The 13,872-nt window shown below is 40.2% G+C and overlaps 1 protein-coding gene across 2 annotated transcripts in view; it reads right to left on the bottom strand.

The window, feature by feature from the left end:
• mad1l1 (mitotic arrest deficient 1 like 1) overlaps nt 1-13,872 on the bottom strand; it is a 649,913-nt gene that overhangs the window by 465,107 nt on the left and 170,934 nt on the right. The window lies entirely within an intron of this gene.

The raw sequence follows: 13,872 nt of genomic DNA, 5'->3' as shown, positions 1-13,872 counted from the left end.
CTGCTTTAGGCAAGTTCTGCCAGATATGAATGGGGCATTTCCACAACAAGCCACAACAATTGGGGAGTTGGGTCAGGCCAAGTAAAACTGATAGCACTGAGCAGACCATCATTCACTCATTCACTGAGTCAGTGAGGCTGGCTGATGCCAGCTGGCTCACCCATCACGGTTGTTTCTACAATCTTCTCCTGAATGCTTTTTGTTCATTTCCAACTTACAAAAAATGTGGGTGATGAATCTCAGGAACAGAACCATTTCATAACCCAGGAACTGGCTGTACATTGATCCTGTAACACTTTTGGAAAGCAGGACTAAATTAAGGAAAATTGAAGGAAACTATTACATTCAGTTGCCTATTACATTTTAAACTACACTATGTCCTATCATCATTCTCGGTGCAGTTTATGCCATTTGACAACAAGTTTTCAGTCTGTCTTTGCCACAAGCAAACTGGAAGGTCTGTCAATTGTGTCACAATCACAATGCAATAACTAATTATTCAAAATGAACAAAGGAAAAGTGTTGGTCCAAATGGAGTTCATACACCTTGTAATATTCCAAAAGCCCGTGTAAAGGATGAGCCCACAGTTATTTAAGTTGTGTATTATTGTCACATGCATCAAGGTACAGTGCAAAGCTTTGAGTTACGTTATCCAAATGGATCAGATAAGCCATTTAAAGATACAATCAGTTCAAAAGTACAATAGATAAAGCAAAGGGAAAGCTACAGTGCAGAGATAGTTCTCAGCATTGTAGCACATCAGTTCCTTAGACAAAATCCAATGTCCTCAATGCTGCAGAGGTGAACAGAACCGTAACCTAGCTTATGGCCTAGCTTAGGGCCATTCAGAAGCCTGATAATGGAGGGGAAGAAGTTGTTCCTGAGTCCGACAGTACGTGCCTTCAAGCTTCTGTACCTTCTGCCGGACGGGAGAAGAGAGAAGTAGGAATAATTGCGGTGGGACAAGTCTTTGATTGTGTTGGCTGCTTTTCCGAGGCAGTGTGAAGTGTAGATTAAGTCAATGGTAGGAAGTCTGGTCGGTGTGATGGACTGGGCTTTATCTGCAACCCTCTGCAATTTCTCACGGTCTTGGACAGAGCTGTTCCCAAACAGGCTGTGATGCAACCCAGCAGAATGCTTTCTACGATGCATCTGTGGAAGTTTGTAAGAGAAATGGGAAATATGTCAAACTCCCCAGGAAGTTGGTATACCTTTTTGGCTGTTGCATCAATGTGCTTGGTCCACGACAGAACATTGGTAATGTTAAAAGCAAGGAATTTGAAGCTTTAAATCATTTCTACATCCGTACCATTAATGCTGATTGGAGTATGTACTTCACAATGCTTGTCAATAACTAGCTCCTTTGTCTTGTTTACATTGAAGGAGAAGTAATTATCCTGTCACTATGTCACTAAGATCACTATCTCCTTCCTGTACTCTGTCTCATCATTGATCGTGATTCAGCCCACCACAGACAGTGGTGTCATCTGCAAATTTGTAGGTGGAATTAGAATTTGGCCGTACAGTCATGAGTGTTAAGAGAGAATAGTAGGGGACTGAGAACGTATCCTTGCAGGGCACCAGTGTTGAGAGTTATTGTAGAGGATCACTGATTCTCGCTGATTGTGTCTGTGGGTCAAAACTTTGAGAATCCAGTGGTAGAGGAGGGAGCTCATTCTTATATCCCGAAGAGGAGTTTGCATGGGATCATGATGTTGAAGGCTGAGTTATTGTTGATGAATAGGAGTCTAAAGTAGGAGGTCCTTGTTGTCTAATTGTTTCATATTTGAGTTTAGGGCCAAGGAGATAGCTGTGGACCTGTGGCAACGGTAAGCAAACTGCAGTGGATTTAAGCTGACTGGCAGGCTGGAGTTAATGTGTGCCATCACCAGTCACTCATAATAACTTCATGATGGTGGATGTCAGATCCACTGGACAATAGTCATTAAGGCACGCTACCTTACTGTTCTTTGGTGCCGGGATAATAGTGGCCTTTTTGAGGCAGGTGGGGACCTCAGAATGGAGTAGTGAGAGGTTAAAGATGTATGTGAGTAACTCTGTCAGCTGATCTGCACATGTTTTAGAGGATGGGATCATGATGTTGAAGGCTGAGTTATTGTTACTGCATTTCGTTGTCTCTGTACTGTACACTGACAATGACAATGACAATTAAAGTTGAATCTGAATCGGATGTGGCCAGGGACTCCATCCGGACCATTTGCTCTCTGCGGATACACTTTCAGGAAAGCCAATCTTAATTCTGCCTCAGTAACCGTTTGTACAGTTGCGCCCAAGACTGGCGGGCAAATGACATTCCATCACCGACCTTCTATTCAAAGCGAACGTGGAATGCAATGAGTTCACCGCCTAAAACAAAAGTAACTAAAGAGCCCAGTTATGACTTTTAGTTTGTGTGCTGCAGGTCAAATTGTGCCCATTATGATCAATAAAAAGTCCCACTTGAAGCACCTCCCTATGCCATCATGCGCTGCAGAAAGAAAGCTGCATTTAGTTGCAAATTGCAAAATGCTAAATATTTTTGTTTTTTATATTAGGTGCTGGGAGAAGCAGTTTCAAAAATAAATTTCAAAATAATTTTTACACAATTGAAGAAATCTGAGGGAAAAGGCATTAGGATTGGATTGCCAGATTTCCCTCTCAGTGACAGAATTGCTGAAAGTCCATTGTGTTTAATACATCTAGACACAAGGAATTGCAAATGCTGGTTTACAAAAAAAGACACAAACTGCTGGAGTAACTCGGCCGGATAAGCAGCATCTCCAGAGACATGGGTAGGTGACATTTCGGGTTGGGGCCATTCTTCGGACACGAGTCAAGAGATGCTGCCTGACTCTCTGATTTACTCCAGCACTCTGTGTCTGATAAATCACTAGATGACTGTCAAAGAGCTCCGAAAACCACATCTAAGAGAATATTTCATGATTTATCCAGAATCATGTTAACAAACTAAAAGTTGGGAGTCATTTCACCTTGCACTTTGTGAAGTATATCAGGACTGACATCAATGCTTGGTGTTTGAAATAAGGTTTACTGTAATTCATCTGAGTATGCTGAACAATTAATGTTTCCTTGCCAGGAGATGCATTATAGCAATGCGCCGCCGATGACATAGTGGAATGCCCAATGGACTTGTTGTTTACAAGCCCAAGGAATGAAGGACCACTGCAAAAGAAAAACAGGCTAGCACTTATGAAGCTTTCTTCACAACTTTAGAATATACCTTGGTACTTTACCTCCAACACTACAACAATGTTGGAAACTATTTATTTTTTTTAAGCCATTCTGAATATAACACATGTGAAAGAACACTTCACTTGCAAAAGTCTTTTCAATCTCTTAGATTTAAACGGGTGTGAGTAGATCCTTCAGTATACTCCAGGTTCCAAGAACCGGGTGTATTATTATTCTTCTCTCCTATAGAATATTTATACATTTAGTTCATATATCCATTAAAAAAGCAGAAGCCTAATAAAATTAACTTTCCAAAAATTGATCTTGTACATTAGCATGATACATATGTTAATATCTTAATTAAATCTTTCTCAAAACTAATGATATAATTCTCTCTGCAGTTGGATAAATTGTAAATATCAGTAAATTGATCAAGTGTAAACTGGAAACTATAAAAAGCGTAATAATCTCAATGCTGCAGATAAAAACAAGACACATAATTAAATGGGAAATTACTTTACTTGCACATTACATTACCTGCTGGGTTAGTCGGTAAAGAAAAAGCTGAAGATAACCAAATGAGAACATAAAAAAGAGTTGTCACAGATTTTATTCACAATGCAAGCATTCTTGCATTTCCTCGTAGCTCTACTTAGCATGTGATGTTACATTTGAAAATTTAATTAAACATCAATTGATTCATATGAAACTCAGTTAATACTTCTCAAAGTCAGCTCATGATAGCATTTCTGTTTGTCATTCTGTCCTTGACCCAAAATGGCAACTCAATTTCTTTCCCTACTAACGTTGCCTGACTACTTCCAATATGTTGTTTTTGTTTCAGATTTCTAGCATCTGTGTTTTTTGGAACTAATTAGAGCACTTCACACTAGAATTCATATCTATCTCATTCACTACACTGATGGATGTTATCCTAAAGCAGTAACTAAAGCTCAAGACACCCAGCAAATAAATATGTAATTCTCAGAGTACGGAAATTAGTTAAACACTGTGTAATTAAGGAAGGGATTCTTCTGCAACCTCGGCACATTGTGCACCTCAGGCATTTCATCAGAATGTTTAAGAGCCTGATCTTAAAATGCAATTAAACATGGCAGTCAACTTAAACAAACCATTTCACAAATAATTAGTTCACCACAAGATATGAACTTGTTCTGCCAGTCAGAATTCAGGGATGCTCCTGAAGCCAAATCAGCACTATATCATTCACTTGCTCCCACATCATAAGGAATCCCAATAGCTTTTTATTGATAGATAAATAAATCTGTCCCATATACACTTATCACAGAACCCATTAACGGAATATTTTAATGTTTATTTATACCAACAATTTGAAGGTAAGTAAAGACAGCAATTTGAACACAGCAAATCTTTTTAAACTGCTTGTGTTGTAACAACATATCTTTAAATCACCATGATGACATCCAAACTGTCAGGGTGTGACCTCTCCACACTATCATCCATACTCTTCCCACCCACACTTTACCTCCCCCTCCTTCCCTCCACCCATTCCTGCCCTTGCCTGCAACCATTATCAAAAGGGTTTCTGTGAAAGATGGAGACTGGAAATGTACTACCAATAATAAATAACCTAAAAGGCAAATACAGTGCCCTCCATAATGTTCGGGACTAAGACTCATCATTTATTTATTTGCCTCTGTACTCCACAATTTGAGATTTGTAATAGACAAAATCACGTGGTTAAAGTGCACATTGTCAGATTTTATTAAAGGGTATTTTTATACATTTTGGTTTCACCATGTAGAAATTACAGCTGTGCTGTTTTATATAATGGTATATGGACACGCTGATCTGTTCTGTATTCATGCCTACTATATTCTGTTGTGCATAAGAATTTCATTGTCCTATCTGGGACACATGACAATAAACTCTCTTGAATCTTGAATCTTGAATACATAGTCCCCCAATTTCAGGGCACCATAATGCTTGGGACACATGGCTTCACAGGTGTTTGTAATTGCTCAGGGGTGTTTTAATGCCTCCTTAATGCAGGTATAAGAGAGCTCTCAGCACCTAGTATTTCCTCCAGTCTTTCCATCCCTTTGGAAACTTTTATTGCTGTTAATCAACATGAGGACCAAAGTTGTGCCAATGAAAATCAAATAAGCCATTATGAGACTGAAAAACAATAATAAAACTGTTAGAGACATCAGCCAAACCTTAGGCTTACCAAAATCAACTGTTTAGAATATCATTAAGAAGAAAGAGGGCACTGATGAGCTTACTAATTGCAAAGGGACTGGCAGGCCAAGGAAGTCCTCCACAGCTGATGACAGAAGAATTCTCTCTATAATAAAGAAAAATCCCCAAACACCTGTCCGACAGATCAGAAACACTTCAGGAGCCCAGTGTGGATTTGTCAATGACCACTGTCCGCTGAAGACGTCATGAACAGAAATACAGAGGCTACGCTACAAGATGCAAACCACTGGTTAGCCGCAAAAATAGGATGGCCGAGTTACAGTTTGCCAAGAAGTACTTAAAAAAGCAACCACAGTTCTGGAAAAAGATCTAAGATGAACTTATATCAGAGTGACGGCAAGAGCAAAGTTTGGAGGAGAGTAGGAACGGCCCAAGATCCAAAGCATACCACCTCATCTGTGAAACACGGTAGTGGGGGTGTTATGGCCTGGGCATGAATGGCGGCTCAAGGTACTAGCTCACTTATCTTCATTGATGATACAACTGCTGATGAGAGTAGCATAATGAATTCTGAAGTGTATAGACACATCCTATCTGCTCAGGTTCAAACAAATGCCTCAAAACTCATTGGCCGGCAGTTCATTCTGCAGCAAGACAATAATCCCAAACATACTGCTAAAGCAACAAAGGAGTTTTTCAAAGCTAGAAAATGGTAAATTCTTGTGTGGCCAAGTCAATCACCTGATCTGAACCCAATTGAGCATGCCTTTTATATGCTGAAGAGAAAACTGAAGGGGACTAGCCCCCAAAGCAAGCATAAGCAAAAGATGGCTGCAATACCAGATGGCAGAGCATCACCAGAGAAGACACCCAGCAACTGGTGATGTCCATGAATCGCAGACATCAAGCATTCATTGCAGGCAAAGGATATGCAACAAAATACTAAACATGATTAGTTTCATTTACATGACATTGCTGTGTCCCAAACATTATGGTGCCCTGAAATGGGGGGACTATGTATAAACACAGCTGTAATTTCTTTTCTTTTTTTAAATATATTTTTATTTATTAGAAGTACAGTAAATTACAGTAGTACAAGCCAGATATATCTTATTACATTTATTGTACCCCTTCATTTTTTAAGCTTTAAGGAAAGATAGCAATAAAGAAAGCAGAGAAAGTGAGAGAAAGAAAGTTGTGTTCAGGTAAGAGTGATCAATTTTTTTAAAAAAAATCCATTAGTTAGAGAAAAGAATTAAGAAATAGACCCTAGAAAAGAAAGAAGGAAAAAGGAAAAAAAAAAACAAAAGCTGTAATTTCTACATGGTGAAATGGCCTTTATTAAAATCTGACGAAGTGCATTTTTTCTATCACAAATCTCAAATTGTGAAGTACAGAGGCAAATAAATAAATGATGGGTCTTTGTCCCAAACATTATGGAGGGCACTGTACATTTCAAGAGACAAGAATATCTGAAAGATATGCTCCCAGTTCCAAGCCATTTTCAAGAACTTATTCAACACCTGTTGGAATTAATTCAGACATATCCCACTCTGAGAAACTGTCGAGGTTCACAAATTATTGTAAAATAAAGCTTTTACTGACATCCTAACCTAGAGCTTTGTGAATGTAACTGACTCTTTTATCACTTTTCCCTCCATTTAAAATCTCTATCAAATCTCTTTGAAGTCTATGTTTTGCTGGAAGAAAGATACTCACCTCTTTGGGCCTATCATGGTAATTGAGGTACCATAAATTATTTAGGAAATTTCACTGAACATTTTCAACAAACTCTTTATAATGCACTGCATAAGAGCACCAACTCCAGATAAATCATTGCACAATTGCCATGTAGAGTCATCAGGGAATCCAACAGATATTTCTGGACCAAGCTACAGTATAAGCACACAGATGCCTGTCAATTGAGGCAAGGCCTGCTTTCTATAACAGAATTCAAAGCAAAGTCACACAGTATTGCTGGTAAGAACTCAACCTCCCCAACAAGCTAAATACAATCAGGACTCATATTGAACAGAAAGTCAGTGAAATGACATCACGCATCTGAAACAGCCTCGGGTGCACCTGTAGTCATAGTCATTGTTACAGACGTCAAATTGGCCTTCTGAGAGTGAAATCACAGAAAGCAACTGGGCAGATGGAGTCACCAGACATGTCCTCAGAACATGCGTGGGCCGGCTGACAGTATTTGCAGACATATTTAGCCTCTCCCTTTGCCAACCTTTGGTTCGTACCCGCTTTAAAAAGACCACTTTCATGCTGGGGCTAAAGAAAAATAAGGAAGTGTGCCTGAATGAATACCATCCAGTGGCTCTGACATCCACCATTATCAAGTGCTTCAAGAGACTAGCACTGTCTCACAATAACTCCAACCTCCAGACAGAAAATACCCAATACAATCTGCCGTCTGCTGCAACACGTCCATGGCTAATGCCTTCTCTGGCCCTGCACTCATCGCTGGAGCATCTGGATAGCAAGGACACCCAAGTCAGACTCCTATTTATTGACATACCTCTGCCCTCAACACCACAATTCTAACCAAACTCATTCCCAAACTCCTAGAACTTGGATTCTGCACCTCCTCTGCAATTGAATCCTCTACTTCTTGATCCACAGATTACAATTTGTAAAGATAAGTGAGTAAATATCCTCCATAATAATTCTCAACACCATAAGGAAACCTCCAAGCTGGTTATCAAGCTCACGGAACTGGGTCTCTGCGCATCCCTCTGCAACAGATATAATTCTGTGGACCATGAAATCCAACAATCCATAACCAATCCCTGTCCAGTGAAACCAGGCTAAAATTCCCCAGACAGTGAAATTCTACATTTTTTCTAACCGGAATGACATAGATAAGAGTCACAGTGAGGTGGTCATTCCTAAGGTACAAGCAGGAAGTAGATGGGTGACCACCAGGAAAGGGATTAGGCAGAAAGTGCAGGAATCCCCAAGAGCCATTCCCCTCAACGACCTCCCTAGATGTCAGCAAGATAAAGGAGAATGTGACTGACTTCAGGAAGCGAAGCAATACACACACCCCAGAATGTATTGATGGAGCCAAAGTAGAGATGGTCGATATCTTCAAGTTCTTAGGAATAAATATCACCAGCAATTTGTCCGGGACCAGCCACATTAAAGCTGTAGCCAAGAAAACACACAAACGCCTCTACTTCCTGAGAAGACTTAGGAAGCGTGGCATGTTCCCAACAACCCTCGCCAACGTCTACAGATGCGCCATAGAAAGCATTTTATTGGGATGCACCACTGTCTGGTATAGGGTCTGCTCCATCCAAGACCGCAAGAAATTGCAGAGAGTTGTGGATGTAGCCCAGATTAGCAGGCATACCAACCTTCTTTCCGTTGACTCTATCTACACTTCACGCTGCCTTGGCAAGGCCACCAGCCTTGGACCGGTCTTACCCCGGTCACTCGCTCTTCCCCCTCTCCTGTTAGGCAAGAGTTACAAAGGTTCGGAAATGCAAATCTCGAGATTCAGGGACAGTTTCTTCCCAGCTGGTATCAGGCAACTGAAGCCTGTCACCAGCTAGAGTGCGGTCATGACCTCCCATCTACCTCATTGGAGACCTTGAACTATCTTTAATTGGACTTTATCAGCCATTATCTTGCATTAAATTTTGTATCCTTTATCTGTACACTGTGAACGGCCTGATTGCAATCATGTATACAGATGCTCCCCGAATTACGATGCTTTGACTTACGATATTTCGACTTGTGGTGCAAACACTCGGCAATGGCGACGAGTCGCAGCTCACTTCCGGTCACGTGATCAAATTGTATTAAATGCGTTTTCAACTTACGGTATTTTCGATTTTCGATGGGTTTATCGGAATGTATCCCCATCGTAGGTCGAGGAGCAGCTGTAGTCTTTTCTTTGACTGGATTGCACACAACAAAATATTTTTCACTGTACCTCGTTACACCTGACACTAATAAGCAAAGCTAAACTATACCTGTTGTCGAGGTGAATGGCTCCTGGGGATTCCTGCATTTTCTGCCTACTGAGGTCACCCAGCTGCAGCTCCTTAACACGGTGCTGAAGGAGTTGCAGCCGAATACACGTACTGCAGGTATAGACCTCAGGGCACTGGAAATGACAGGCAGGAGAAGCATTCCACCATCCCATCTGCCTTCACTATGACTCCGAAAACATAGGAAGAATTACCCAGGCAAACAGATTGTAACTTAACCTGTTGTTATCCTTTTCTCAACTACCTCAACGAAGCGTCATGAGCCAGCCTCAGTGTTGCACTTTTCCTCAACATAGCTTCTCTCCCAACATGACCGCTCAGAAAGAACAAAAAATGTTCTTTGCAGATAACACACATCTGAGCAATTTTTCACACTACAAGCATTATAACCAGAACTTTGTCCAATAGAATAGCCTTTACAATATCCAATACTCTTACTTTATTTCTTCTGAAACTGCTATTTAAGCCAGGAAATCAGGTGGGCAAGTTAGCACCAGCCTTCAGATGAGTAGCGCAGAAAAGAAATGATTAAACAAAGTTAACTGGTAAGTAGGTATAAAATTGTTTGCTAAAATAGTGCTGGATTTTATGATGAAGGCCACATATTTCAGTATCTACATTAATAATCATCAAAGCCTGCTTGTACAGGGATTCGATCACCTGCAATGCATATTGGCTGGTGAGAAGGTTAATATGAAAATTGCACTATATTTGAGCTGACGTGATTTATGTCTTAACGGAGCCAATGTGCACTTAGATCAGTTAATTGGAAGTATGACAAGGTTGGCATATTAAATGCCATATGTTCAGCTTCCAGCTGTAGAAACAATTTCTAACTTCAAATGCACTGTATATACAGAATTTTGAAGTTGATAAAGCATAACACTAATAGACCTTTCTTGATAATAGAGGTCATAAACTCAAATTCCAGTCATCTGGAGAACTCTACTCATCAGACACAATTAAGAGTTTCACCAGCTAGGTATCAGTAAAAATTGTAATGGACCTGTCCCACTTAGGCGACTACCAGGGACTGATTTTAATGGAATTCGCCTACGACACCTGCCTGTGACACCCGAGACAACACCTACGTCAACCTACGACAGCAAAAATTGTCGCCACTGTCGCCAAAAAATTTTCAACAAGTTGAAAATGTTGTGGCAGTCGCCTGTAGTCACCCCAAAAAACGCCTAAGTGGGACAGGCCCATAACAGACTCAAATGAAACCCAGAAGCACTCAGCATGCCATGGAGAAGGAAGTTTCATTTAACATTTCAGGTCAATTGTATCTGATGCACTATACAGAATGCAAAATACAAAGACAGAGAAGCACAAGATAGTGAAATAAATGTTTTCAGCTATGATTCTGTTTCAACCTATCGTGAACTTTGTTCGTGCTACCAATCACAACTAAGAGAAAAAGCAGAAAGAGAGCTGCCATCGGTATGAAAATTGACTTCTCCAATTTCAGGTAGTCCCTGCTTTCTCCCTCTTTCCCCTCCCCTTCCCAGCTCTCCCACAGCCCACTGTCTCCGCCTCTTCCTTTCTTCTTCCTGCCCCCCCCCCCTCCCACCCCGACATCAGTCTGAGGAAGGGTCTCGACCCGAAACGTCGCCTATTTCCTTCGCTCCATAGATGCTGCCTCACCCACTGAGTTTCTCCAGCATTTTTGTCTACCTGCCATCAGGCCACTGTTGTTTTCCCGTGTCGTGCGAATAATTATTTTGAAAATATGGCCCCAAATGCTTGACTCCTGATCTCCTGAGTTTTGTGGCGATGACAAATGAAAGATGTAAGAAATAAATATGAACATGGCACTGAGTTACTCTCTTGAACCACTGCAGTGCATGTGACAGAGGTGCTCCCACCGTGTCATTCATGAGCGATTTCCTGTAACTTGACTCAGAAATTAAGGAATGAAGAGCATGATATATTTCCAAGTGAGTGTATTGTAAAATTTGGAGCAGAGCTTGGAGGTACAGGCTTACCAATATGCCTGCTGTGTTTTTCCCTTCTGAAATAGTGCAGATCTTTACTGCCCGAAAAAAATGATCTGATTCATACTTTTGCTGAATCGGTTTTCTTTCGGAGGGGAGGTTCACGTTTTCCTTTTTAACATCTAATGCCCACAAAAATTGGCAGCAATTAAATGCAGCAAGGAACAGCTGTATTTAGTTGCCGCAAGTTTTTGTAGGCGTTAGATGTTAAAAAAGAAAACGTGAAGCTCCCATCCTATAGAAATCCAATTCTGCAAAAGTATGAATCAAACCCAAGTTTTTAACCAAGTGACCACTTGTTTCAAATCAGTGCATCCTCTTTAAATGCGTTGGTTAGATGTCAATATTTGTGACCACTGTCGTTACTTGACCACATCTTTGAGCTTTTGTATTTATCACCAGGAAACAGCTCAAAGGTCAAGAATTAGAGAACAGCTGGAAACTGCCAGAACAAGTTGGAATTCCTCAACAGGAGTATACCATTGGGGTATAATAATGTATATGATGATTGGATAGGATACAAAGGCCAAGGATTATGCATCTACCTCGCTTGCTAGAATGCATTTCCAATACATTCCCAATAAAGTCCAGCTAAATACCACAATATTTGCATTTTACAATAATTTAATATAGTGAACCATCGTTTTAACCGACCCCTTTATAACGGATTTTGGTTACAGCAGACAGATCTATCGATGTCACCCCGGCTCGCTCCACCTCCCTGGCCCCGGCTTCCGACACCACCCCGGTTCACAAGGTGCACCACCAGCAAGTCCTTCTTCACCCACCACACAGTGCAGTTGAAGCAGCTGTTGGCGTGGCTCATACTATAGCTCCTGAGGATAGCGCTTTCTGCAGGCTGCTGCCACCGATAATCGGCAATAACGAACACCATTCCCCCCCTATGGTCTGTTATAATGAGGGTTTACTTTAGTGGAAAATGCTGTGCCAACATTGTTCCTCCTGTTTAGATTGTTACAAAGTTCCATATAAACCGGTTATCCATATAAACAAAAACCCATTCCACCCCATCCTTTCAGATTGAATTAAACTCTCAGTTCACTACCTGGTCTCCCACAATTCTTGTAGATTCATGTCTAAACCCTTGTTGGGCACAATTTGCAGTCAGAAGAAATGCATGGAAATAAAAGTGATAATTTAACCCAGTGATCATTTAATCTCAAAATCAACTGTATGACCAGCATAAACATAGAAGGCTCCAAATAAAATCCAAATGGGGTATATCTTTTTGCCACTTTTTGCACAAAATTACATGGTAAGAATTATGCAGATGTGACTGAAACAATGTAATATTTTTTCCTTTATACAAAGTTTAGTGACATAACATTGGGTGGGGAAACAGAATGAAAAGGCAACATTTCATTTCTTGAAACTAAAGCACAGTACTAATTTTAATTTCACAGATTAAGATATAAAGAAGTAAATTGTGATCTGAATGAATATCTGGGTGATTTTAAGAAGGAATGGTTTAAAATGAGGGAAAAATTCATGAAGCAAGGAGCACATTCTAAAATTGAGAGCAGAAAATTGAAGGCTAATATTTGGCATAAATTTACATAATTGCCTTAACTGGCAGATAGTCTCATGGCACAGACACAAATGGGATGACAAAGTCATCCAGCACAGCTATTCTATTTTAGTGAGGAGGTGGAGTGACGAGGTGGTGGATCCACAACACAACATTGTTAATTGAAAAATGTTTTGATCCAAGCTTGTCCAATATTTGATGAGGGAAATGGAGCTCACTATGGGACGTTAATTAGGCATCTGTGCCAAGTAATTGGGATCTGTTCTGCAACATATAAAACATTCCAAGTTCTACTTCAAAATATGCAAAGTTCATGATAATTTTTCTCACTTGGCTGTACCTTTAAGAAAATAATTAACTGATTTTGTATTCTGTGCAAAAAGTACCTTCTCACTTCATAATTTGATGTTTTATGCTGAATGTATCTCATGCATAAACATAATTGCAGAGACCACTGCAAACAGAAAGATCTAAAACGTACTTTTGCTCTGACAGAATGCCCAGTTAAAATGACGAATAGTTTAGCAGATCCAATGCTCTGGTTGTTAAGCCATAATTTCCAAACAAAGCAAATTTTGTGCAACACTTAACAGCAGCATTCTATTGAATTTTCCCCTAATGAGCAATTGGCTGGTGTAATTAAAGAAATAACCTGCATTATTATTGGCATACAAGTTACTCTGAGTTAATCTCATGTTTTAATATTCTGATTACATAAGGTTTTTGTCAAGGTCCCTCAGATGGAGTCAGTGGCCAGGAGTTAACATTAACTAGTATAATTCTCACACAATTCCTGAAGTCAATAAAAAAAGGGAGAGGTGATCACAGAGATTGTGCAAGCACCCTTGAATAATTGTGTGTGTTTTACAATGATTACTGTAGCAGCTAGAGAGGTCAGTATTCCATCATGCTCTGGTAAGACACTCTACTCGTTGGAAG

This window comes from Amblyraja radiata, chromosome 22 (genome assembly GCF_010909765.2).
Source record: "Amblyraja radiata isolate CabotCenter1 chromosome 22, sAmbRad1.1.pri, whole genome shotgun sequence".
Taxonomy (NCBI): Eukaryota; Metazoa; Chordata; class Chondrichthyes; order Rajiformes; family Rajidae; genus Amblyraja; species Amblyraja radiata.
The sequence above is the reverse complement of the archived record's forward strand: the minus strand, read 5'-3'. Positions and strand labels throughout refer to the sequence as shown.